This window comes from Stomoxys calcitrans, chromosome 3 (genome assembly GCF_963082655.1).
Source record: "Stomoxys calcitrans chromosome 3, idStoCalc2.1, whole genome shotgun sequence".
In the NCBI taxonomy this organism is placed as follows: domain Eukaryota; kingdom Metazoa; phylum Arthropoda; class Insecta; order Diptera; family Muscidae; genus Stomoxys; species Stomoxys calcitrans.
In genome coordinates, this window is record NC_081554.1 from 40,100,298 (window position 1) to 40,128,012 (window position 27,715).

Consider the following 27,715-nt stretch of genomic DNA (forward strand, 5'->3'; position numbering starts at 1 on the left):
TTCAACACTCAGTTAGTCACATCCAAAGCACGATAAATCTTCACATCACAGTGGCAGGGCGGTCGAGGCCGTTTAAGGCACTGAATGTTGTTCCACATTACATGCCTCAGAACATAACAGCTGAGCAATATGGTGTGCACTATGATCCCAAAATCTACCTTTTTGACTATATAAATTGTTCATATTTAAAGGGGGGAGGACCCTCCCCTTAATAATAAAAACATCAGCCAAATGCAAAGTTGGCCAATCGGGACATTATGAAAATAAAATTAAAGGTATTTTGGGAGTAGAATACGAAACTTGTCTCAAAATTTGGTACCAAGTTTCAGGGAGTTCCAAAAAAAAATACGAATCTGATATTAATCTTAGGCACTATGTGGTTAGCCCAGAACGAACCCCCAAAAAATGGGCATGCATATCAACGGTACCAATAAGACTCAAATAAAAGATCTTTTGAAGTGAAGTGAAATGCTGATGTTATAGTAATATTAGGGACCAAGTGTATGAGCTGCCAAAAATCCCACAAACGGGCATGCCTACCGAACGAATCAATACGCAAAAAATTAAATTCGCCCTAAACACTCCATTAAGGAATAGGGGCAGACTTCTCACGTAGCAATGAGTGCTCTCCGATTTAAGTTAAATAATCGAGTCCAAAAGGCGCACAGTAGAAGAAAATCAAAAAAAAAAAACTAGTAAAAAACTAGTCGTGTGAGAACGTGTAGGAGGCCACCCTAGCGCAGAAGTTAGCATGTCCGCCTATAACGCTGAACGCCAGGGTTCGAATCCTGGCAGGAACATAAGAAAAATTTTCAATCGTGGTAATCCCCTCCTAATGCTGGCGACATTTGTGAGGTACTTTGCCATTTAAAAACTTCTCTCTCTAAGAGGTGCGGCACGCCGTTCGAACTCGGCTATAAAAAGCAGGTCCCTTATTGATTTGTGGGAAGTTTGCCACAGTTCCTTAATGGGATGTTCATGGGCAAATTTGCATTTTTTGAGAGCGAGTAGAGATCTCTTTGAAATTTGGAATGGTAAGAGCTGATAGCGTGATGAATGTGATGAATTTCAAGGAACTAGGCCAAGTGACAGATTGGGCATTTCAAATCAAAAATATTTACCGGCCATGACAATATGGGGCATATATTTATTAATTACCGGCCATGACAATATGGCGAAAACCTCAGAAAAAAAATTCAGTGTTGGTTATCCCTTCCTAATGCTGGCGGCAATTGTGAGGTATTATGCCATGTAAAACTTCTCTCCAAAGACGTGTCGCACTGCGGTACGCCGTTCGGACTCGACTATAAAAAGGAGGCCCCTTAAACTTGAATCGGACAGCACTCATTGATATGTGAGAAGTTTACCCCTGTTTCGTAGGGGAATGTTCATGGACAAAATTTGCAACTTTTGCTTACGAACGTTTGCCCAAACAACGTACCTCAAGTTCTTGTTACAGTAGGATAACATCTGTGTACCAAATATATTGGGTTGCCCAAAAAGTAATTGCGGATTTTTCATATAGTCGGCGTTGACAAATTTTTTCACAGCTTATGACTCCGTAATTGCATTCTTTCTTCTGTCAGTTATCAGCTGTTACTTTTAGCTTGATTTAGAAAATTATTGATTTGAAAATTATTTGATTTGACTTAGAAAATTATTTATTTGATTAAAGTTCATTCTAAGTTTTATTAAAAATGCATTTACTTTCTTTTAAAAAATCCGCAATTACTTTTTGGGCAACCCAATAGGTTTTACTTGGAATTTTCAAAAAGTGTCAATCATTTTTTAATTGGATCAATTCAAAAATTATTTGAACATTTCAACAATTTCAATCACTCTGTAATTGATCCAATTAAAAAATTAATTGACAATTTCAAAAAATTTTAATAATTTTTTTTAATTAAATACAATTTTTTTTCAATTGAAATAATTTAATTAATTTTTCAATGCATTTTTTTAATTTAAATAGTTCAATTACTTTTTCAAAAACGGGGACTGATATTATCATTTTCGTTATTGAAGCAGTTTCAATTAAAACATTAATTGGATATTTTGAAAATTTCAATCATTTTTCAAAACGATCAATTAAAAAATTATTGAAAAATTTTCAATTTTTTTAATTGAGTCAATTAAAATATTAATTGAAAATTTAAAATTTGTTTCATCATTTTTAGTTGAATATGCAACTTTTTTAATTAAAAACCGATTATAGAATTTTGTAATTGAAAAATCACCTTTTTACAAATTTTAATTGATATTATCATTACAGTGATTGAAGCACGTCCAATTAAAAATTAATTTGTTCAATTAATTTAGTGATTGAAACCGATTTTTATTTTTTAGGGCGGGCATGCTAACTATATAGCATGCCCGACTATCTCACCTAAGCGGCCGGTATAAATGGAACCGGTGAGAACACCTTTGCATACAAATAATGAGCTAAAATGTGCCACCAGTTCACCTGTAGAACGGTAAAAAGATGGGTTGGGGCGTCGGTTTAGTAGCCCATCACCTGGAAAACTTGAAGAAATTCCTATGAAAAAAAAACTAAGAAGACTAAAACGGATCCTCCTATGTTGACGACCCCCGCAAACAATAACATTCAACATCCTAAAAACCAGCACCCTATCAATAAAACCAAAACAAAAAAAATGTATACAAATTTGTAGCCAGAATCTAGAAAACTTCTTGAAAATTATGAAAATTTTTATTTAATTTCCATAAAAATGTCTGAAATATTACCTCACAAGGAAACCAACTTCATGTCTTTCCAAGTTTCGGTCGAAACAAAAAATTAAATAAAATACAAAAAAAAAAACCACCAAACCACCGCCAAAGGAATTGAATCACCTCATCATCACCATACTACAAACTTAACAAGACGAGGCAATGTTGATGGTTATCAAAATCCATGTCAACAATCACAAAACCGGACGTCCAGGCGCATCAGTGCCAATTAGGGCAGTAAACAAAAGGGACCAAGTGACAGAAAAGGAAACCTACAAAAATATAAAAATAAACGGACATCCTGTTGCTATACGTTTTTCTGACATTTATTACGATGTTGGCGGAGCCCCCAAATTAAGCCAGAAAAACAATAACAATAAACAATAAAACCAAAATAAGACAATTTTCTCACATCTACATTTACACTGCGGGCATAGAAAAGAGAAGAGTTGATGAAACAATATCCGTTCGTTCATCCATCCATGGAATTTTTAGCCTATTTTGCATTTTCTTTTGACATGGTCAGCGGCATAGCCTTATTGTTCCTGTCCGCCCGCCTGCCTGCCCGCCTTCGCCTACAATATGAACCAACTCATTTGCATAATTCTAAGGAATTACTTTACAGTTCATAGTCTCATCATTACCAATACCATTCACTTTGTGCGGGTTAGAGATACACTTAAAAAAATTAAATAAGACAATTGTAAATAAAACTCGAATTATGGTTCAATGGAAACAAAACTGCATTTTACAGAAGAGACATTGTTTATTCCAATAGAGTGGCAGGTGTCTTTAATTCCCGAGCAGAAGTGTAGGGCATGCAATCGACCAACTCGAGAGGTAGAAGGATATTACACCCGGCACGGGATGACTGTGAACACCACACGGGCTGGAACTTTGAGCTTCAATCTGTTTGTTGGTCTTTGTTATCCCGAGAAGCTTAGCTAGGAGCTACTGGGCGCATCCATAGGTTGTGTATAGGGGAGTGCTCCATACGGAGTAGCCGCAACCGCAGTCGCCGACAATCAGCTGTATCAAGTGGAGAGTCTCAGTGAGAGGCCGGGATCTTGCTTAAATACTGAATGCCAATGATGCTCGATACGATAAGGCGAGTTATTGGCGTCTTTAAATAACCAATGGCCATCATGTTTTCGCGGCGATCAATCGTATAGACCGGAACGAGCTTGCTCGCCTATGAGATCTTGACAAGGATCGTCACCTCCACATGCAAATGTGGCTACAACAACAAGGATATTGAAGATGGCAGCAAGGACAGGATTGGTTGTGACCAATAGTGGGAGCGTTTCTACATTGAGATGCCCCGGATGTGAAGGCACATTTCCCAACATAACGCTTATGTCTCAGAGAATCGCAGATAGGATCGACAGCTATCAGGTACTGGAGATAAACACCGCAAGTCATCACCAGTACAACGACTTCTCTTTTCGGCCCAGAGATCCCATGCAAGTAAAAAGAACGAAGGCGAGCACACCTAGATGAAATGTGAACAAGCAAAAACCATCCCTGCCCCTAGCTGAGGTCTAATGGCATACGCTAAAATCTGAATCTAGCAAAAACCCCTCAAAAGAAACTCAACGTATCCCAACATATCCATATTTGCTAACGGATGTGATAAGGCAATGCCTAGGATTAGGGAACCGAAAAGAAACAGAGCCGCAGTACACTGGTGGCATGAATCAATCGATGAACATAGACATGGTTGTATCCGAGTAAGGCGAGAAAGTACCCCAGAGCAAACGCAGGGGTGTAGCAGGGGTGTAGCAGAAGCAGAGCATACCCAATATAAGCAGGCAAAAAAGGCACTAGGGAGTGTCATTACCAAAAAAAAAACAAAAATAGGAAGAACGAAGAGAAGATCTCAACCGAGACCCCTGGGAACTTAAACACAAAGTCGTTATGAAAAAGCTTAAAACGAAAGCCCAAATAAAGGGATGGATGGGAAAACCATGCGAAATATTGTAACCACTCTATTACCTGATCACGATCCAAGATCAAACGACGAAAACATTGGAGTGGACACATCCACTTCCCCATTCAGACTAAGAGAACTCCAACTCGTTGTACGTAGCCTTCAAAGCGGATAGCCGCTCGGCCCCAACGGAGTCCCGGAAGAAGTCATAGACATAATCGCCGCGAAACGACCAGAAATGCTGCTGAACATCTACAACAGATGTCTGTCAGAAGAAATATTCCCAGATGCTTGGAAACAACAAAGGCTGGTTTTGATCAGTAAGGGGAGGATGATCCAGAATCGCCATCGTCTTAAAAGCCACTGCATATGTTGGACACAGTGGGCAAGTTGCTGTTTGAGCATTTAATAAAGCCTAAACTCGCAGAGGGAATTGCCGCAGGAGGAAAACTCTCGAGGCAGCAAAATGGCTTTCACACAGGGAAGTCTAGAAAAGTGACTCCTTTAGGGTAGTTGAGATTGTGGAAGCATGTGGAAACAACTGAATCCTTGTAGCAGACCCATCGTGCTAACGGCAACGCTGGATGTTAAGAACGCCTTTAACAGCCTCAGACAAAAAGAACTGCAACTCGCTGCACATAGTCCTCAAAGCGGAAAGTCGCCCGTCCCCAACGAAGTCCCAGAAGAAGTCATAGAGATAATCGCCGCGAAAGGATCAGAAATGCTGTTAAACATAAAATATGTCTGTCAGAAGAAATATTCCCCGATGCTTGGAAACATCAAAGGCTGGTTTTGATCAGCAAGAGGAAAGATGTTGCAGAATCGCCGTCGTCTTTCAGTCCACTGTATATGCTGGATACAGCAGGCAAGCTGATGTTGGAGCGTTTGAAAAAGCCTAGACTCGCAGAGGCAATTGCCGCAGGAGGAAAACTCCCGAAGCGGCAACATGTTTTGCATACGGGGAAGTTTACAAAAGGGGCTCCTTTAGGGTAGATGAGGTTGTGGAAACGGCTGAACCCTCGTAGCAGACCCATTGTGCCAATGGCAACGCTGGATATTAAGAACGCCTTTAACAGCCTCAGGAGGGTGGAAGTATTGCGTGACACGAAGATGGACTTTAAAGTGCTGGAGTATCTGATGAGGCTCGAGAGTCGTAATCGGAGAGACATGGTGCTCTTCTACACTTTCACTGGGGTTATGAGGAGGTACAAAGGAACGTCGGGCGCTGCACAAGGTTCCATGCTTGGGCCCGAACTCTAAAACCTCCGCTACGACGGAATACTGAATACTGGCGGAGACGCAAGTAAACACATTTGTGGTCGGATACTCTGCCGACATTGCCGCTGTCATCATAGTAAAAAATACCGACGAGGCGCAATGAAGACTACAGCAGGTCGTGATCAGAAGTAGACATTGGTTATAGTCCCATGGGATACAGCTGGCAATGCAAAAGACTGAGCTATGCTCAGACGTTAAGAACGCCTTTAACAGCCTCAAAATGGACTTTAAAGTGCTGGAGTGTTTGATGGGGATCATGAGAAGTTATCGGAGAAAAAGGGTGAACTTCTACACGTTCACTGAGTTTATGAGAAGATACAAAGTTACGTCGAGCGCTACACAAGGTTTCATTCTTGGACCCGAACTCTAAAACGTCAACTACGACGGAATGCTTAATACTGACGGAAATGCAACTTAACACATTTCTGGTCGGATAGTCTGACGACGCTGTCGCTGTCATCATAGCAAAAAATACAAACGAGGCACAAAAAAGACTACAGCAGGTCATGATCAGAACTAGACATTGGTTATAGTCCCATGGGATACAGCTGGTAATGCAAAAGACTGAGCTATGCTCAGACGTTAAGAACGCCTTTAACAGCCTCAAAATGGACTTTAAAGTGCTGGAGTGTTAGATGGGGATCATGAGAAGTTATCGGTGAAACAGGGTGAACTTCTACACATTCACTGAGGTTATGAGGAGGTACAAAGTTATGTCGGGCCCTCCACAAGGTTCCATACTTGGATGGAACTCTGGAACGTCAGCTACGACGGAATACTGAATACTGATGGAGATGCCAGTAAATACATTTCTGGTCGGATATGCTGATAGCAGCTGTCATCACAGCAAGCTGTGAAGACTACGGCACGTCATGATCAGAACTAGACATTGGTTGGAGTCCCATGGACTACAGCTGGCAATGCCAAAGACTGAGCTAACCCTGCTCAAAAAAAAAAAAAAACACATCCTCCCAGAGATAGATATGCGGATCGAGGACGTCGTCTTAGCCACTAGAAGGCATTTAAAATACCTAGGGGTACGCCTCGATACCAAATTGATGTTTACAGCCCAGACGCACTATGCGGCAACTATAGCGGTGAAGATAACAGCCCAATTAGGGCGATTATTGGCGAACATCGGAGGACCTTTACCAGGCAGACGCAAGCTAATGACGGAGGCCTGCATTGGTAATATTTTACAATGAAGCGAAATTTGGGGTATATATCTACAGACCAATTGCAGGGGTAAGACGCTGCTATCGGTACAAAGGACGCCCGCTCTAAGAGTTACGCCATCTTACCAAACAGTGTCTGAGCCCGCAGTTCTCGTCATTGCCGATATGGTACCAACAGACTTACAGGCCCTAGAGCGGGTAAAAATATATGAACACCCAACAGTAATCCATATTGGAAGATATGCGACAAGACGCGCTGAGTATTTGGCAGTCAAGGTGGAATAATGACACACGAGGCAGTTCGACCTTTTAGATCATCCCCGATATACGACAATGGATCAGTAGAAAGAAAAGCGACGCAAATTTCTATGTGACGCAGGCAATAACTGGACACATATACTTTCGAAATTACCAACAAAAAAATGGGAAAATGGAGCTCACCATTCTGCATATTCAAAGAAGAAGAAGTGGAGATGATAAAGAGCACGCGGTATTCGTCTGGCAAAGCTGGAGCGACAGCCGGGCAAGAGTAAAAGAGATCTGCTCTTGAAATAATGGTGAAATAAGAGCGAAAAACCTAACGACGAAGATGTGCAGCAAAGAGTAAAGCTGGAGAGCTGTGACAACTTTTGTCGAAGAGAAACTCATATCAAAGAAAAGAGACCTTGACGCGACATTAATGATATAGCAACTACTATATGGACTCAGGAATACTGAGACGTATTGCCTAAGTGGCACTAGGGGAGGTGGTTAACATATCCCGAGAAATAAGATGGGTTCACTTTGACAATATACATACACAAAGTGTTACCAAGCTGTAATTTCTGTCATACTAGAAATTACAGCTACCTGATAGTTCATTATATTGTTTTCAAGCCACCAAAAGCATTTGCTGCTGAGTTTAAAAAAAAAAAAGGTATTCGTGATGGAGTTCAAGCGTAACAGCTTCATATTTGGCCAGAAAATCAAAACCGGCTATTGTTGGTGAACTCCAACACCTCAAAGTGAACAAAATGTTTGTGTGTCGATTCATAACTCTTGATAATAATACTGGCAGCGTTGACAAACGCCATGGTGGTGGTCCAAAAAAACTCCAACAACGCCTAAAATGCTTAGGCTTAGCTCGAATTCAGCGAAATCCATGCCGTAGTCACTGTCGAATGGCTAGAGATATGTAAATAACCCAAGGTAAAGACTTTAATGGCAGCGCTTACGCGGATGTGGTATGTGGATTTTTGTATACAATAAGACTTTGTCAAAATTTTGTCCTTAGAATAAATTTTATAGAAATTCTTCGAAATTTTGTCTTAAGAGAAATAAAGTCCCTAAAAGATTTTTATAAAAATTTTTTCGTTAAAAATTTTTTTCTTTAAAGAAAATTTCTTAAAAATTTTGAATAATTTCTATAGAAAAAAATTTCTTTATCTCTTTTTTTCAGTGCATTTAAAGCATTTTTTCCTTCATAACTCCTTTGTGGCCAGTATCGTTCTCACTTACCGGCCGAAATGGGGCGGAATGTTTTATCATTGACACAATTAATATTTATTATTGAACCGTAGAAGCCCTTCTGACCATGTTGTTATAATTTCGAAAGCAATTTATTATCATCAATTCGAGAATTTAACTCTCAGTGGGGAGTGGGGAGAGTTCTTCACTGTCTTATTAGTTGTTGCCTTATTCTTGGTAAAGGAAAACAAAGTGGTGGCCACTCAAGGGAAGACTCGGCAGCTTATAATGAGCTGTGTCAACATTTCATTAATTTTTCATTTATTTTTTTCGTATTTATCGCAATTAACAGTGAGTATTGTTCTATGCTTATCAGTGCTACTTATTTGGGGTAGGAGGGCACAACAATTTTTTGTGGTTACCTTTTTGTTGCCCTTATTAGTGTTGTGGTCATGATGATATTGGAAAATGTGATAATGAATAGCATTTATCATGTGGCCGAAATAGCTCAGTTGGGAGAGCGTTAGACTGAAGATCTAAAGGTCCCCGGTTCAATCCCGGGTTTCGGCAAATACTTTTTTGTTGGTCCATTTTTTCTATTTTTATTTTTTAATTGACGTCTAAGTGCCTGTACGAATTCCTTTTTTCCTCTCAATTAGATGAACGTGTTTGACAACACAAAACTAAACTTTTGCAATTACATACCCATTTGGAGCACTCAGATATGTCAAGAATTAAACGAAACTCATTTGAACCTTGTGAAAAATCCAATTAACATTAACTTTGTGTTGCGACATTTGCCAAGAGAAATGTGACAATAATAAATAAGGGACTGACTGTGCGACGTGACCTATTTCAAGCAACCACTCAAACCATTTATCTTGCCTTTGTTCTCAGCCTCCATCAAATCGTGGGGGGACCTTCAATGCCACCTTTACAACTGCCACAGGGCAATGCAGAATAACAATCTCCAAGTCGGCCATAAAATACAATTAGGCAGCAAAAAACACTACAAGAACACAATACATTTTTCGGAAAAATAAATTTTCTTTATGTTGCGAAAAATGTTGTATGTCTCGCGAAAAATCGATTTCCAAGTTTTTTAAGATTTATCGACTATTTAACACAAATTTAAAAGACAAGTAATGAGCCTAATATTTTAAGAGGGGGTCTACTAATTTTGTCATTCAGTCAGGAACTACCCATCGAAATATCGATCTGGTACTCTATAGAGTGTATAAAGGATGGTTTTTTATAAACTAAAAGAAAGTTCCTCAAAAAAAAAATCAGAAAAATGCATGAAATCTTTATTTGAATCGATAGTATGGTCGATATAATTTAATATTTTAAGATTATTTCACGCAAATGTTGACCGCGACTGCGCCTCACATGGTTCATCCATTTAGTCCAATTTTGGCATACTCTTTTCAACATTTCGACTGTTATCTCACGAATAATTGCGTCTTTGGAAGCGGGCTTGTCTATATAGACATGAACTCTAACGTAGCCCGACAAAAAATAGTCTAAAGGCATTAAATCGCACGATCTAGGCGGCCAATTGACCGCTCCCGAACATGAAATAAAATGTTCACCGAACTCGCCTCTCAATAGATCCATTGTTAAGCGTGCTGTGCATGTGACATGTGGCACCGTCTTGTTGAAACTAAATGTCATGCAAACCAAGTTCTTGCATTTTTGGCAAAAAAAATTTGGATATCATCTCATTCACCATTCACATTTTGGCATTTTGGGCAAAAAAAAAGTTGGTTATCATCCAACGTTAGCGCTCACCATTCACAGTTACGTTGCGATTCGCATCATCTTTGAAGAAGTACGATCCAATGATGCCACCAGCCCATAAACCGCACCAAACTGTGAGTTTTTCTGGATGCATTAGTAGCTCTTGCAATACTTCTGGCTGATCTTCACTTCAAAATCGATAATTCTGCTTAAAATAAGCTTTGTCGCAGAATAAATTTTTTCGATAAAAAAGTGGATCTTCGGCCAAATTTCCAAGAGCCAATTTACCAAAAATTCTGCATTTCGGTAGGTCGTTCGACTTCAATACTTGCACTAGCTGTACTTTGAAAGGCTTCACACCTAAATCCTTCCGCAACATTTTCCACGTTGTTGAGTAACAGAGGCCCAATTGCTGTGAATGGCGACGAATCGATAATTGATGGTCATAATTAACACTGGCCAATACAGCTGCGATATTTTCTTCAGTTCGCACTTTACGTGTTGGTGGTTCAATGTCCAACAATGTAAATTTGCTCAACATAGCCCGAATAGCAGCTCTGTTCAGTGGGTCGATTAAACTGACCACAAAATGGAAGAAACGAGCGATGAATTTTCTTAACAGAGCACACATTTTGATAATAAAGTTCAATAATTTGCAAGCGTTGTTCGATTGTAAGACGTTTCATGTTTAAATTATTTATCAATCTGAAGAAAACGTGTAATAGCTAAAAAATCACCTTTATACATACTCTGTCTGTCTGTCAGTCCTTGTCTCTATTCGTCCTTTTTTCTTTCCATCTTTCTCTCTGTCCGTCCTTCTGAAATGAAACTTGCGTGATCTGTTTAAACCAGTGTTACCAAAATGATAATAGCTAAAAAATCAACCTTTATAAATTTTTGACCTTCTAACATTTGAAGCTGATCAACGAATGTCCGTCCGTCTATCCATGTTTCTGTCTGTTCGTAATTCTCTCTGTCATTTTCTCTCTGTCCGTCTTTTTCTCTTTCCGTCCTCATCGATGCCCGTCTTTCTTCCTCCACACACTTCTCTCTGTCCTTCCTTCTATCTGTACGTTCTTCTTTCTGTACCTTCTTCTTTCTGTATGTTCTTCTCTCTGCCCGTCCTTCTCTCTCTTCGTTTCTCTCTCTGCCCGTTTTTCGCTGTCCTTCCTTCTATCTGTCGGTCTGTCCGTCGGTTTTTTTGGCTGTCTTGCCCATCCTTCTCTCTATTCAAAGTGTTTTCTTTTCAATCCTTCTCTCTGTCGTCCTTCTGACTGTCTGACCTTCTCTTTGTCCGTTATTTTCTTTGTCCATCCTTCGTTCTGTCCATCCTTTTGTTTATCCTCCTTTCTGTATGTCTTTATATTTCCTTGTGTCTGTCTTTATATTTCCTCCTGTCTGTCTGTCGTTATCCTTCCTTCTATTTTTCTATCATTCTTTCTGCCCATCATACTGTCTGTCAGTCCGTTCTGTCTCTCTCTCCTTCTTTCTATTCGCCCTTTATTCTGTCCATCCTTCTCTCTGTCTGTTCTTATCTATGTCCGTCCTTCTTTCTGTCCGTCCTTTTCTTTATCCTTCCTTCGTCTGTCTTTATCCTTCCTTCGTCTGTCTTTATCCTTTCTTCTGTCTTTCTATCATTCTTTCTGTCCATCATTCTGTATGTCAGTCCGTTCTGTCTCTCTGTCTGTCCTTATCTATGTCGTTCTTCTTTCTGTCCGTCCTTTTCTTTATCCTTCCTTCTGTCTGTCTTCATATTTCCCTCTGTTTTTTTTTTATCCATCCTTTTGTCTTTCTATCACCCTGTCTGGCTGTCCGTCTGTCTGTCCTTGTCTCTGTTCGTCCTTTTCTATGACCTTCTCTATGTGTCCTTCTCTCTGTCTGTGATGTTCATTTATGACTTCCAACATTTGTACTGGGTTTAGTTTGAATCGATCTATAACCTCATATTGCTCTTATATATTTTCTTATATATATTATTAAAGTTAGTTGGAAGCCATAGGCTACAAATTTTTAGCCCTATCGGATGAAAGGTGCGTCCTCTATAGGAGCAACTTATATTAAAGAATACATTCAGTGTCGGATCGCATTTTTTTTTTTTTTTCAATTTTGCAAAAATTTAACTTTGCCGATGGCATCGATAGGAAAAATATTAATTGATATTCAGACAAAAAATAAATGCTATCGATATCGATGCTATCAATAGTGCCATCGGTATTTTGCAAGCTCTAGCTGGAAGGCGAAATTAACGAAACTTTGTCAATTTTCAAGTTTGACCAATCTTTGAATTGCAACATCAAAATGTGGTATTGACTGCTTTAATTAGATTAAATTTTAAAATTATGTCTTGTATAGCATTACAGGGAACTGTCTTCTTATCAAAAACTATACAACAATTTGAAATGCTACAAATACAATTAGTCCCCTACCCCTCACCACCCTTCCATATAAACAACTGCACAAAAATGAAAACAAAATAATGTAAAGTAAACAAAACATAAATAAAATCCAACATTCAACAAATGTAGACACTGTAGCAACCGAATGAGTGCCGAATTTGAGATAAAGAACTACTTGGAACCATTGTTTCACGTGTATCCACAATGGTGACGGCCATAAACAACAAGAGACAAATAAACTGAAAATTGGAACAAATGTCCATTAATGAAGAATTCCAGTTCGAAATGAGGCAAAAAATGAAAACAAATAAACACAATTGGGTTAATCCAACAAAGAAACACCAAAACACCACACAACAAAATTGGGAGATGGACGAAACTAAGTTCTGAAAAGAAATAAACAATGAAATCAGAACAACCACATACATGCATCAGAGCAAAGCAAATGCATTTAGAATCGATAAGCGGATGGATGGACGGACAAAGACGGCAAAATTTTGAGTTTCAAAAACCAAAGTACCCGTTTCAATTCATATATGTCCATGGGCGTAGGATAATTTCCACAATTTCCCTTATTGCAAGGCGATATATTGGAGACGTAAGAACCGATCTCCGCGACATCTTGTTAATATGATTGTAGTAACCCAAGATAAAGACAGTGCAACATAAAAAGTTTGCAACAGCTCCAACGGAAATGTTGTCTTGGCATGAACTGAGCTATAAGATTTACGCCGACTACGGCCTAGAAACGATTTTGAACTCAGGCGCATAGGTATACCGAAAAAGTATGAGGCAGCACTTAGGACAATGGAAGAATGATTGAAGGTAGACTCAGTTCACACTATCGTCGGATAATCGTTGTACCATAAAGGAACGTGATTGAACTGTAGAGGCTTCGTATCGAATAACTGCGACGACAATTTAAGTTGAGTGTAAACGTGCTCACGGGTAATCAAATGGCTATTGGAGCGATAGCAAAAAGGCTAGTAAAGTCGAAGACCGTTCTATGGCGCATTCTGCATCATTTGAGTGCCGGTCAAGAGAAGGATTAAGGTAAAATGAAAGAGCTTACAACCTGGTAGCAGAAGTTTAGTGGCGATAAACGGAGAAAAGGCGAAACGCGCATTCCACTCGTTGGAACGAAGAGGATCTCCAAAGGAAAACAAAAATCGTAAGGGGCTTACAGACCGGGACAAAACGAGACTAAGAGAAAGAAAGCAGATCGGTATGGTCTTCGGCGTCTAGAGTAGAGCGCACAACAAATCGATTACTGGTAAAGTTACAAAACATAGGACGGGTTAAATCTCCAAACATAATCGAAAAAATAATCCAACCTAACCTAATCTACAGTAGGCCAAAAACGCAACCTGGGAGAAGGTTCCAACAGATATTTGGTGGCAATAAACGGAGAAAGGCGAAACGCAGCAACCCAACCTGAGTTAGCGTTGTGTGCGAAGAAGACGCATTCTACTCGTTGGAACGAAGAGGAGTTTCCAGAGTATCCAGACCGTGACAAAACGAGACTTAGGGAAAGGAAACAGATTCGTACTACCTTCGGCGTCTAGAGTGGAGCGCACAGCAAATCTATTTCTGGCTAAGTTGCAAGTTCACAAAACAGAAGGGTTTAAATCTCTCAAACATAATCGAACCTAACCGCAACCTGGGAAAAGGTATGAAATGAAAAATTTGCGAGTAGAGTATGAAAATGAGAAAAGGATTTGACACCAAGTAACTGAAGCGAATCCCAATCAACAATCAACCCACAAATTGATATATGGACCAATGAAAAAGAGGACGTCAAATGAAGGGTATTTTATGCCAAGTCCGAACGGCTCTCAGCATACGGACAAAACTTGATGGAGAAGTTTTAACATGACAGGACCTCACAAACGTAGAGTAGAGTAGAGTAGATGTAGAAGTAGATATAGATGTAGATGTAGATGTAGATGTAAAGGGTGATTTTTTTGAGGTTAGGATTTTCATGCATTAGTATTTGACAGATCACGTGGGATTTCAGACATGGTGTTAAAGAGAAAGATGCTCAGTATGCTTTGACATTTCATCATGAATAGACTTACTAACGAGCAACGCTTGCAAATCATTGAATTTTATTACCAAAATCAGTGTTCGGTTCGAAATGTGTTCATTCACCGTAACGTTGCGTCCAACAGCATCTTTGAAAAAATACGGTCCAATGATTCCACCAGCGTACAAACCACACCAAACAGTGCATTTTTCGGGATGCATGGGCAGTTCTTGAACGGCTTCTGGTTGCTCTTCACTCCAAATGCGGCAATTTTGCTTATTTACGTAGCCATTCAACCAGAAATGAGCCTCATCGCTGAACAAAATTTGTCAAAATTTGAACACATTTCGAACCGAACACTGATTTTGGTAATAAAATTCAATGATTTGCAAGCGTTGCTCGTTAGTAAGTCTATTCATGATAAAATGTCAAAGCATACTGAGCATCTTTCTCTTTGACACCATGTCTGAAATCCCACGTGATCTGTCAAATACTAATGCATGAAAATCCTAACCTCAAAAAAATCACCCTTTAGATGTAGATGTAGATGTAGATGAAGATTTAGATTTAGATGAAGATTTAGATGTAGACGTAGAAGTAGACTAAAGAAGAGTATAATAGAGTACAGTACAATACAGTACTGTAAAATAAAGTAGGAAGAGTACAGTAGACATAAATGTAAAAGTAGCCGCAGATGTAAACGTTGACTTTGGCGTAGATATAAACCAGACTAAAGACGAGTATAAAAATACAATGAAGTAGACAGAGTACGGTAGACGCAAACGTAGAGTAGACTAAGCGGAAACGTATCCGTAGAACTAGACGTAGTTGTAGACCAAGACGTAGACTAGAATAGAGTATAGTAGAGTAGAGTACAGCACAATACAGTAAAGAAAAGTACAGCACAGTAGAGTGGAGTAGAATGGAGCAGAGTAGGATCTAGAAGTCTGAATGTTAACCCATAGAAGACTGAAATCTGCCTGTTCAAGAGGAAACCGAAGGTGGACCTATTTGACAGACCATAGTTACTCAACAGAAAGATTTCGATTTCAGACATGGCCAAACACTAAAAAGTGTGGTGGTGATTCTTTTTGTTTGTTGATTTTATTTTCTTTTTATTTATTTATTAGCTATAGTTTTCAAAGTCACTTTAAGTTCATCGTAAAACTGGGATAAAGCTAGCCAAATTTACTCGTTCAAACATTAACAAGTGTGCTCGCACTAATAGTGTGGTCGCAAATAACACTTCGTACTAAAGTATGCTAACTAATTATATAAATATGCATGCTACAAAAGCGATCTAAGACAGAAAGCTAAATTTGAAGTGCCACATACCGGCGCTCGAAATCCGATTCAGGCTCGAAATGTAGCCAGAATCGGATGACAGTTAATTGGCTCTACAGGAGCATGATTAGACCTATACTTAATAACGCCTGTGTAGTTTGCTTTTCTGCCATGGACATAGGGTGCAATAAAAGAATAAAACAACAGGTTTACAGAACATGTTGTCTTGGCATAAGCGGGCGATGATGATGCACGCCCACTAAGATTCTGGAGACTATTCTAGATATACGACCCATACACATACAGAATAAGAGAGCAATTTGACCGTGAACTTTATTGAACAAAATTTCAACCAAATTTGTCTCCCCTTTTCCAAACACACATTTTCTTATCCTACGCCTTTGAAGTAATGCTATAAGACACAAAATATTATTTTCTTTTTACTAAAAATCTCAAACATAAAGTTTGCCCCTTTCAAAACACTTGACAATGATAAGCTAAATAAACTCACATAGTGCAGTAAAGGGCAGCAATGCTGGAATAGCCCTCTTACATACAGTTCATACATCCATCATCCATGTGATATTACTTTGGTTTTTAAGGGGGCGTCATAATTTTCTTCTTGTTGCTTTCATCGTTTACTTTGGCTGCAATCATTTTGTAAGCTAATGTTGTAAAAAGGCATTGATAAGCTGTATTGTAAATTTTCTTACGATTACCAGAGAAACCGTAGCACTTGAAATTCTGAACAAAGATGTGATAAATTCACAAAATCCAACCAAAAGCTGTGTTTATGACTAGGTTGTTGGTGGGTTGAGTATGGAGGGCATGGTAAAGTATTTATCGGATGTTTTGTAAATTAACTCGATTAAAATGACGAGTTGGTTCAACAGTGGGACAAGAATGGAAAAATAAGTTCAAAAAATGTGGGAACATTAACATTAATGTTCCTACATTGGTTAGAAAACAGGTATTTATTTCTTTATATATGGTCAAGCTGGTACTGGAGGTTTAAGAGTTTTTGGGTGGTGGTTTCGGTATGACTTCCAACAACTGTATGGTCTGAATCGGTTCATAACCTGATATAGCTGATATATAAACTCATCTCTCAATTTGACTTTCTGAGACTAAGGAAGGAACAATAATTACTTGATTTGTCTGTAATTTTGGAGGTGGTATTTTTCTGTGACTTCTAACAGCAATGAAAAGTACGATACATAGCGGTAAAGAACTTAATATTGCTCACATATATTTGTAGTCATTCAAAGAACTTGACAAATGCGATCCATGGTGGAGGGTATATAAGATTGAGGCCGGCCGATCTTAGAAGGCTTCTACTTGTTTTGATGTTCACGCAGTGTTCATGCAGGAGAGGAGAGAAGAAAAGGGAAGATGAAGATGTAGATATAGATGAAAATGAAGACGAAGATGATGACGATGATGAAGATGAATATGAAGATGAAAATAAAGATAAAGATACAGATAAAGATAAGAATGAAGATGAAGGTGAAGATGAAGATGAAAATGAAGGTGAAGGTGAAGGTGAAGATGAAGAATATTAAAATGAAGATAAAGATGTAGATTTAGATGTAGATGGAGATGTAGATGGAGCTGTAGATGGAGATGTAGATGGAGATGTAGATGTAGATGTAGATGTAGATGTAGATGTAGATGTAGATGTAGATGTAGATGTAGATGTAGATGTAGATGTAGATGTAGATGTAGATGTAGATGTAGATGTAGATGTAGATGTAGATGTAGATGTAGATGTAGATGTAGATGTAGATGTAGATGTAGATGTAGATGTAGATGTAGATGTAGATGTAGATGTAAAAAAGTAATTGCGAATTTTTCATATAGTCGGCGTTGACAAATTTTTACACAGCTTGTGACTCTGTAATTGCATTCTTTCTTCTGTCAGTTATCAGCTGCTACTTTTAGCTTGCTTTAGAAAAAAAGTGTAAAAAAAGTATATTTGATTAAAGTTCATTCTAAGTTTTATTAAAAATGCATTTACTTTCTTTTAAAAAATCCGCAATTACTTTTTGGGCAACCCAATAGATGTAGATGTAGTTGTCGATGAAGATGTAGATGTAGATGTAGATATAGATATAAATGTGGATGTAGATGTAGATGTAGATGTAGATGTAGATGTAGATGTAGATGTAGATGTAGATGTAGATGTAGATGTAGATGTAGATGTAGATGTAGATGTAGATGTAGATGTAGATGTAGATGTAGATGTAGATGTAGATGTAGATGTAGATGTAGATGTAGATGTAGATGTAGATGTAGATGTAGATGTAGATGTAGATGTAGATGTAGATGTAGATGTAGATGCAGATGCAGATGCAGATACAGATACAGATGTAGATGTAGTTGTAGATGTAGATGTAGATTTAGATGTAGATTTAGACGTTATTGGATGGTGGAGACCCCTTCTAAAATGCAATTCACTTAATTTGTTGTAGATAGAACACTTTTCAAGACTCATGGGTTTTTTGTATATAAACTTCACCCCAATTTTGAAAGCAAAATTTGTACTTTCTAAAAGACTACTTCAACCGTTCAACAAAAGGAAAAATTTGCATCCCAGCTAAAATTATTAAACGATATTTTTGAACACAAATCTTCATATATGAACAGAATTCTCAGTTCAATCCTTACAAAGAAACAATGTAAAAGAAATGTGGCATGTGTCGGAATATTATCAAACAATCCAATATGCAAGTCCTTTGATAATGAAAGGATTTTTTTCATTTTCACAAACTGAGCGACATATGTTGCACAGAAACGAACCGACCTTCAAATCAGCATCTAGGAGAAATGTTATTATTCACAATCTAAAAACTCTCATATCCGACAAAATATAACTTGCACGTATACAATGAATTTAATTCATTACATGCACCACTGTAATAATGTTGTCATTTGTTTATTTGTTATGATATTGTAATGCACAATTATTGTCAATTGAAAAATTAAAGTTTCAAGTAGGTCTTGCTCGATCTTCAACTGCATAACAAAAAACAAAAATTTGTACAAGCACAAAATAAACATATGAAGTGATTTTTGCTTTTGTAATCCGACAAGTTGTTAAAACATTTTTTCAAATTTTAAACAAATGAACTTCAAGTTTAGAAAAAATCATCTGCAAGTGGATAAATGACAGTCAGTACATAGGGGCGAAGATGACAGACAAAAATGTGGATGATATCTCATTTTGAAATTCATAACACTAGCCTACAATAGATGAGAAATTTGGTGGAAGTCATTGATAACATGCATTAATGTAGGGAAGAACAATGCTTGCTTCAGACTTCGTAATATTTGCCAACATTGTTATAATGTTCCAAGCGGACATTACTAATCTTCAAAATATTTCGAATACTCTACAAGATTATTGATATTTTGGAGGAAAAAAAAAGATGAATTATTTTTTTATCAATTCAATATTGTTTAAAATTAAAAAAAAAAATAACTCCAAATTCTTCTGCAAGTAAATATATGTCAGCCAATATATAGGGACGAAGATGGCAGAGAATAATGTGAATGATGTCCCATTTTTTAATCATAACACCATTTTATAAATATAAAAATGTTAAAAGTCACAGCTTCAATATCAAATGTATGATATGAAAGTGGATTTAGACCCCAGACTATTTACTTATACGTAGAAAACATAATTAATCTTCACAATATTTCGAATGCTATATAAGATTATTGACGTATTTGAGGAAAAGGCTTATATATTTTATTATTTTATGAATTTAATAACCTTAAATTAAAGTGGATTGATGAAGTTTATCGCTGAAGTGTTATTGGGAAAAAATTGCAACCTCCAACGAAAATATTGTACAAAATCCTTTGTAAAAATGAGTGCAAATGTAAACAAGTGTAATATGATTAATTAGAAAAAAAAAAGACTTCAAAAATACCCATGGCTTATGTTATGTGGGTATGCAAAAAGCTTAAGCAAAGAGAATGATATTTGTGAAGAAAGTTTGATTAAAACTGACAGGATGACAGACTAATGATTGCTATAGATCGTGGTTTTGGGCTTTGTGCAAATGGAGAATGATTTTGTGTTGAAATATATTGAGGAATTGTGTAAATTATTGTACGACACTCGTGCTCATTTGTTTTGATTTAAAAGTGAACTCAATGCAGTTGTCTTCATTAGGGGCACTATGTGTCCGAGGTTGTATATACAGAACAAAGATTGCCCAAACCAATTTTAACACTAGCAGCCAACTAACTGGATCATCATAGGAAAATCTCATTGATCTCAATGTGTTTTAGACTATTGTAGACGTTCGTAAGGAGCTTAATTTCCTACCTGATAGAGTTTGCTCGTTGGAGTCCAATCGCTTAAGCACTGATACTACGCTTAAGCGTAATGCTGATATGAACTCGAAACATTTGCAATTGGAAAATGCAACTGTTGCCTGCGTTATATTACTGGAGTTGCCTTGTTTTAATGATGAAAATTTGCCAAATATTCAGGGTATCCAACATTAAAACTGTCCAGAAAAATTCCGTTCCTCCCATTATTATCAGATTATTCACTCCATACGAGAGAAATTTTTTGCTAAAATCAATATCGAAATGAATGGCCTGTTGACTTTAAGACGCATCGGCTTCGATATAGATCAGTTCTTCTATGTGAACGAAAATCTGACAGCTCACAAACAGTACTGCCGTTTTTGATAGGTTCCTACCAATACTGGTAGGTGTTTATTCTCCTGGTAGGTTGGTAGACTGACCTCATTTTTTGGAAGGTTTTTCCAATATATTAATACCAAGTTAATATTTAAAAAAAATCGCCGGAATCGCAGAAAAAAAACATGGATGTCGAGGGGCCAAATACTGTTACAAGGGGTCTTACTGGTTTAAATTTCAGGAAAAAGGACGTAAGTTTTGGTCTTGATGTAACTGATGCGAGTGTTAAGAGATCTCATCCAAATTTCGTAAATTCCGGGAAAAAATGCGTATTTTGTGCCTTCAATACCTTCAAACGGAAATGGAGGCTATATGGCAGCTGTACACAAATATGGTAAGAGCCATAATGTTGAGGGGTTCATGCAACTCATTGTAAATAAGGTCGGGATATCACTTTAACTAATCGGGGCAAAATACGATTTATTAAATGAACTATCTTATCAGTAGATCGGTAAAAAAGAGGGCGTTATATTAAAATACCGGCCATCTTTGACCTACAAGCTATAGAGTGATTTCAAAAACGAGACGGACAGACATGTCAAGATTGTCTTTGAATGTAACAATGATCTCGTATATATACTTTGTAGGGTTGACCAACTCTTCCACGGTGGGTTGAAAAGCAAATACCGCATTTTTGGCTTGTAAAACATTTAGTAGTTTATTGTGGGCTTTTGTAGAATTTTTCTTAAATTTTGGTAGGAAATAATTTTCTTAAGTGCCAACACAACTATAATAATATTTCTCCCTGCGGTGCGATTAATAAGAGACAATAAAACAAAATCTGTCCTTACAATAAGAAGAAAAGTCCACATCAAGAAATATGAAGCAGACAAATCTGTTCCTATGGAAACGCTGGAGAAATTCCAATTGGGGGCATAATAATGTAGTCATTCCGTTTGTAGCGCCTCGAAATATTCGCCTAAGACCCCATAAAGTATATATATTCTTGATCGTCTCGATGTTCTGAGTCGATCTAGTCATGTCCGTCCGTCTTTGGAAATCACGATAGCGGTCGAACGCGTAAAGCTAGCTGCTTAAAATTTTGCACGGATACTTAATATTGATGTAGGTCGTTAGGGATTGAATGGGCCATATCGGTTTAGATTTAGATATAGCTCCCATATAAACCGATCTCCCGTATTGACTTCTTGAGCCCCTAGAAGCCGCAAATTTGGCTGAAATTTTGCATGTGGTTTTCTGTTCCGACTTCCAACAACTGTGCCAAATAGGGTCCAAATCAGTCTATTACCTGATATAGCTCCCTAGAAGCTTTAATTTTTGCTGGTTTGACAGAAGTTTGTTTTGTAGAATAAAATTATGCCCTTCAACAAAATTTATTTTGTATAAATTTTCAGTCTGGGTCGAAAGCGGGTTCCCAACATTAGGCCCGCACGAATTTAGCACGCTTTTATTTGTTTTTTTTCTTACTTTATCCCTACATTTTTTTTTTTTTTTTAAAAAAAAACTGTTTTAATTTTTTGACATTATTCAGGGCGTGTTTATATAGCACAATTTGTGCATTCATTTGGGCTCACATCCTTTGAACGACTCGTTCTTGCGGCAGACGGGTCGTTTTCCCTTATAAATTGGAGCATTATAAAGGAAAAAAGTGTCGTTTACTCAAAACAGTTTTGGTCTAAACATTGTATAACCTACCCATAAGTTGTGCTGTGAATTGTAAAAATAATTTAAATTTTTGGGGGTTTAAATAGCTTACCGCCTGATATAGAAATTGCCAAAAGTTGCTTACCTGAAAAGAAAAAATTTAAAAGGAATATTTTAAATTAAATCAATTTATTAAGATTTTCAAATACAGCTAGATAATAACCATTTCAGTAGTCGATTTGCAAGCATGAACAGATTTAAATACGAAGGTCAAAAGCGTTGCTCCCATAACATAGCAATACAACCTTATAAAAGCCGCACCCATTATGAAGATACACAGGATATTAGAAGTGGATGGCCCTAACGATTTATCTAACGATTAAAGTCTTAAAACTGGATTGGCTCACATACATCAAAGTTCACAGCTTGATCAACTTTCACTAAATTCTCTTCAACTGATTATCGACAGTAGGCCAATGTGGTGCAGAAGTATGTATGCCCGCGTATTACACTGAACGCCTGAGTTCGAGTCCCGGTGAGAACTTCAGAAACATTTTTCAGCAGTGATTATACTCTCCAAATGCTGACGACATTTGTGAGGTATTAAGCTATTTAAAAACTTCCCCTCCAAGAAGTATTGCACTGCAGCACGGTGTTCGGACTCGGCTATAAAAGGTAGTTCCGCACTTATTGAAGTTTCCACCTGTTCCTCAAACGAATGTTCGTGGAAATTTTGCAATTTGAATAAACGACAGATTAGCCGACATTAAAGAAAGATTCTACAACAGCTTAGGAGGATCGTTGCTAAGACATCGATAAAGACATGCCACTTGTTCAAACCCAGAAAACTGTGCTATATTAAAGTTATTCTGCGATTAATAGAATGCACAGGAAAAGAATCTTCTTCCCATTGGTGTATCTGCGAAACAGCAAAATCTACATTGATCAAATAGATATACGGTCTTGAATCATATTCGATAATTAAGTTGAAAGATATTTCGCGATCTGTATGTCAATGGGTCGGATATCTAGAATCGCTCCGCCTATGCCAAGACAACATGTTATCTGAACCTTTTATATGGTCCTTATGTTGCACTTTTTTTCCATAGCAGTCCACCAAACTATTGCGGCGTAAGTAAGTATTGGTCTAATCACGCTCCTGTAGAGCCAATGGACTATCCTGGGATTCAGTCCCCATTTCGAGCCTACGGCCCGTCTACATAGTACCCAACATCTGTGAACCTTCTCAGTACGCTCCTGAATATGACACTTCCAATTCAGTTTCTTGTCCAAGGTCACACCTAAGTATTTGACCTTGTCAGATATCGAAATCTTCTTATTGAGGAAACGTGGTGCGTTAAATTGGCCCACCTTCGTCTTTCTCGTCAACAGGCATATTTCAGTCTTCTCTGGGTTACCATTAAGACCTCTGGGTCTAGCCCAGTCATACGCTATATACAAGACCCTTTCGGCCCTTCTGCATAGCTCGTTCGCTTAGAAGTATTATAACAACATCTGCATAGCAGACGGGTTCAAATATCTCCTCAGTCAGCATCCGTAAATGGTCATTTATGGTGGTCACCCATAAATGACCTATTACGGATGCTGACTGAGCAGGGGTTTGAAGCCGTCTGCTATGCAGACGATGTTATAATACCCAATACCTTAAATCGAGAGATCGGTCTATATGGCAGCTATATCCAAATCTGGGCCGATATGGGTCAAATTGAAAAAGGATGTCGAAGGGCCTAACACAACTCATTGTCCCAAATTTCGGCGAGATCGGACAATAAATGTGCCATTTATGAGCCCAAATCCTTAAATCGAGAGATCGGACAACATGGCAGCTACATTCAAATCTGGAACGATCGGGGCCAAATTGACGAAGGATGTGTGGTCAGACAAAACTCACTTTCCCAAATTTCGGTGAAATTGGACAATAAATGCGCCTTTTATGGGTCCAAAACGGCGGATCGGCCTATATGGGGGCTGTATCCATATATTGTCCGATATAGCCCATCTATCTATGGACAAGTAAAGAATCTGTGCAAAGTTTCAACTCAATATCTCTATTTTTAAAGACTGTAGCGTGATTTCAACAGGCGGACGGATATGGCCAGATCGTCTTAGGTTTTTACAACGTTCAAGATTATATACTTTAAAGGGTCGGAAATGGATATGTCGATCTGTTACAAACGGAATGACAAAATGAATACACCCCCATCCTTCGAAGGTGGGTATAAAAAAGGCAATTATGATTCTGTAATAATGGACATAAAATGAAGCTGACCCATAAAATGTCCAGAAGTCTCACCTTAGATTGTGAGAATTAAAAACTATAACTTTTGGCGTGCATTCACGTCATTACCGTGTTGCAGCAAAGGTTCGCACCCCTTTGAACATGACGAGGAAAGTATGATCTGACACCGCACAGAAGCTGGACATTTAAAAGCTGCAACACAACAAATGGCAGCGGCATACTCCACTCGACTGACCCAACTGCTTGATGAAAGCACTCCTGGTTCCGATGATATAATGGCGCAGTGGCAAACTATTGCCCACTCTATGAAAAATGCCGCGAAATGCGTACTTGGGTACCGGAAGCCTCCTCCATAGAACCCATGGTACGACCAAGAGTGTCGAGATGCTACTGAAGCCAAGAATGCGGCATATAGAGCAATCCTGTAATCAGTAGCAACGCATCCGAAGAAAAGGAGCGAGGAGAAACACGTCTATTCCGCAGAAAGAAAAAGGAAATGGAAATACGTGAGTGTGAGCGAATTGAGATGTACAGGTGTCAGAATGAAGTCCGTAAATTCTACCAAAGAATTAAACATTAAACCGATGGCTTTGGTGTAGGCACATCAGAGACAAAGAAGGAAATCTGCTAACTGACACAGATAACACGCTGAGTATATGGAAAGAACATTTTACCCAACTGCTAGTGTCCGACGTTGGCGGCGAAGAGGATACCGCAGAACCAATAACTGATGATGGTATGGAATGTTTACCTCCTAGTCAGAATGAGGTCCAGGTAGCAGTGACCAGACTAAAGAACAACAAGGCAGCAGGAGCCGACGTGTTACCCGCTGAACTATTTAGGACCGGAGGCGACACACTGATAAGGCTTATGCATCAGCTAATCTGCGCAATCTGGCTAGAAGAACGCCTAACCGATGTTTACAACCTCAGCATACTATGTCCCGTACACAAGAAAGGAGACAAGACAGAATGTGCCAACTACAGGGGAATAAGTCTCCTCCCCATCGCATACACGATACTCTCGAGCATACTGTGTGAAAGATTAAAACCTAAAGTCAATGAGATAATGTGGCCCTATCAATGCAGCTTCAGACCTGGTAAATACACCCTCGACCAGATATTCACACTGCGCCAAATCCTGTAAAAGAGCCGAGAAGCACAAATCAACACCTACCATCTCTTTGTTGACTATAAAGCCGCCTTCGATACCCCTTTACGTTCAAAGGTATTTCAAGCCATATCTGAGTTTGGCTTCCAAAATTAATAAGACTGCAGGATGACACTTGCTGATACGCGTTCCTCAGTAAGAATAGGAAAGTATCTCTCCAAACCATTAAATACCAAACGAGGTTTCAGCTTATTGTGTGATCTCTTTAACATCCTGTTGGAGAAGATTATACGAGATGCAGATGTGAATAGATATGGCACACTAATCACAAGAAAACACATGCTACTCGCCGATGCCAACGACATCGACATCATAGGTCGGTCACCGGAAGTAGTAACTGCAGCCTTTGAAAGAATCGAAGGAGAGTCAGTGAAAATGGGTCTGGCAGTTAAGAGATAAGACGAAATGTATGGTTTGATCTCCCAAAACGCCTTGTACAACCGAGCAGATAAAGAAAATGGAGAAAGTTGGGAACCACAACTTTGAGACAGTCAGTAACTTTAACTCTTGATAGACGACGATTACACTATACAAGACACTTATACTACCCGTGTTGTTATATGGTTCTGAAGCATGGGTACTTGTGAAAGCATATGAGGCAGTACTTGGAATATTTGAGAGAAAGATTCTTCGTAAATTATATGGACCAGTTTGTGATAATGGAGAATATAGGCGACGTATGCACCACGAGCTGTATAAGCTGTATGACGACGATAGCATAGTTACACGCACGCTGGCTAGGTCATGTTGTCAGAATGGATGAAGAACCTCCAGCAAAAAAGTCTTTTGAAGGCAAACCCGGTGGTACATGCAAACTGGGAAAACCAAAAACCAGATGGAAAGATCAAGTGGGAGACACTTGGAAACTAGGTGTCAGAGATTTTAGAATGAGCGCAGAAGATCGAGGCGCTTGGAACGCTATTCTACGTTCGGCTAGTGAAAAAAATATACTGTCATAGCCAATTACAAAAAGTACGGTAACTTTTAGCTAGATAACAATACTAACATTTTACTACCTAAGATCTTCAGTGATTCAGTATGAACGTTTGTCGTATGTATTTGGCACATTTGATGATTTCCGCATGTAGCGCAATGCGCATACTTTAATCTGTTGTTAACACGTTGTCAATAAATGTTCAGCTTCTTCGTACTGTACATAATTACCCTTACAACTGTAGGCCATATATGTGAGCATTTCAACTGGAAAATGAAAAACTTTTCATTTAACTTCCGGTTTCCGTTTAAACACTGGAAGGCCCAGTTTCACACAGAAAAAAAATATATTAAAACTTTTTGAATGTTATTTAATCAGAAAAGTAGAACAAACTTTAGTCATGCTACCATAGAAGAATCCCTGTTCTTTAATTCAGGCAGAAATCTCTGCCATATTTTCTTTTCTCCCCTCATAATACAGTAGCAAAAAGGAACGAACGTCAATTTCAGCCGTGCCGTTCATACAACGGCACGTATCACTGCAAAATGCTGCAGAGCTGAGTGTGTCATCACAGTTTACCTCGTGTGACATGTGGAAAACTTTTGCGGAATACAACATGAGGAAAATTTTAAATGCTTTTCAATAGGGAAAATATGTATGGCAGAACATGAAATACAAAAAATAGCAACGGATGCTGAATGAAAGAATCATCATGTGCGGAAAGAAGTGTATGTGTGAACACACCCACTTAGTTATGGCATTAACCCTTGCCTGAAAATGGCTAAAGAGGAGTAAAATAGGAGCTGAACAACTTTAAACATACAACAATTATTGGAAAAATATTTAGCTATGATTATAATAAGGATCATAATGTTATCTGAAAGATGTAGCTAAATTAGAAAAATGAAACTAACAATCGGTTGGCAAGATCAAACAAATTTTGTAAGAATGAACTCCTGGACTCAGAAGACGAGACTAACGCAACAGTGATGAAAGTTCTGAATCTTGACTGTGGTCCG

General features: G+C 38.3%; 1 protein-coding gene and 1 non-coding gene across 3 annotated transcripts in view; one reads left to right on the forward strand and one right to left on the reverse strand.

The window, feature by feature from the left end:
* LOC106085990 (tyrosine-protein kinase Btk29A) overlaps window positions 1-27,715 on the reverse strand; it is a 491,172-nt gene that overhangs the window by 336,364 nt on the left and 127,093 nt on the right. The window lies entirely within an intron of this gene.
* On the forward strand, window positions 9,057-9,129 carry Trnaf-gaa (transfer RNA phenylalanine (anticodon GAA)). Its single transcript has one exon. It is a non-coding gene; the product is annotated as a tRNA-Phe (tRNA).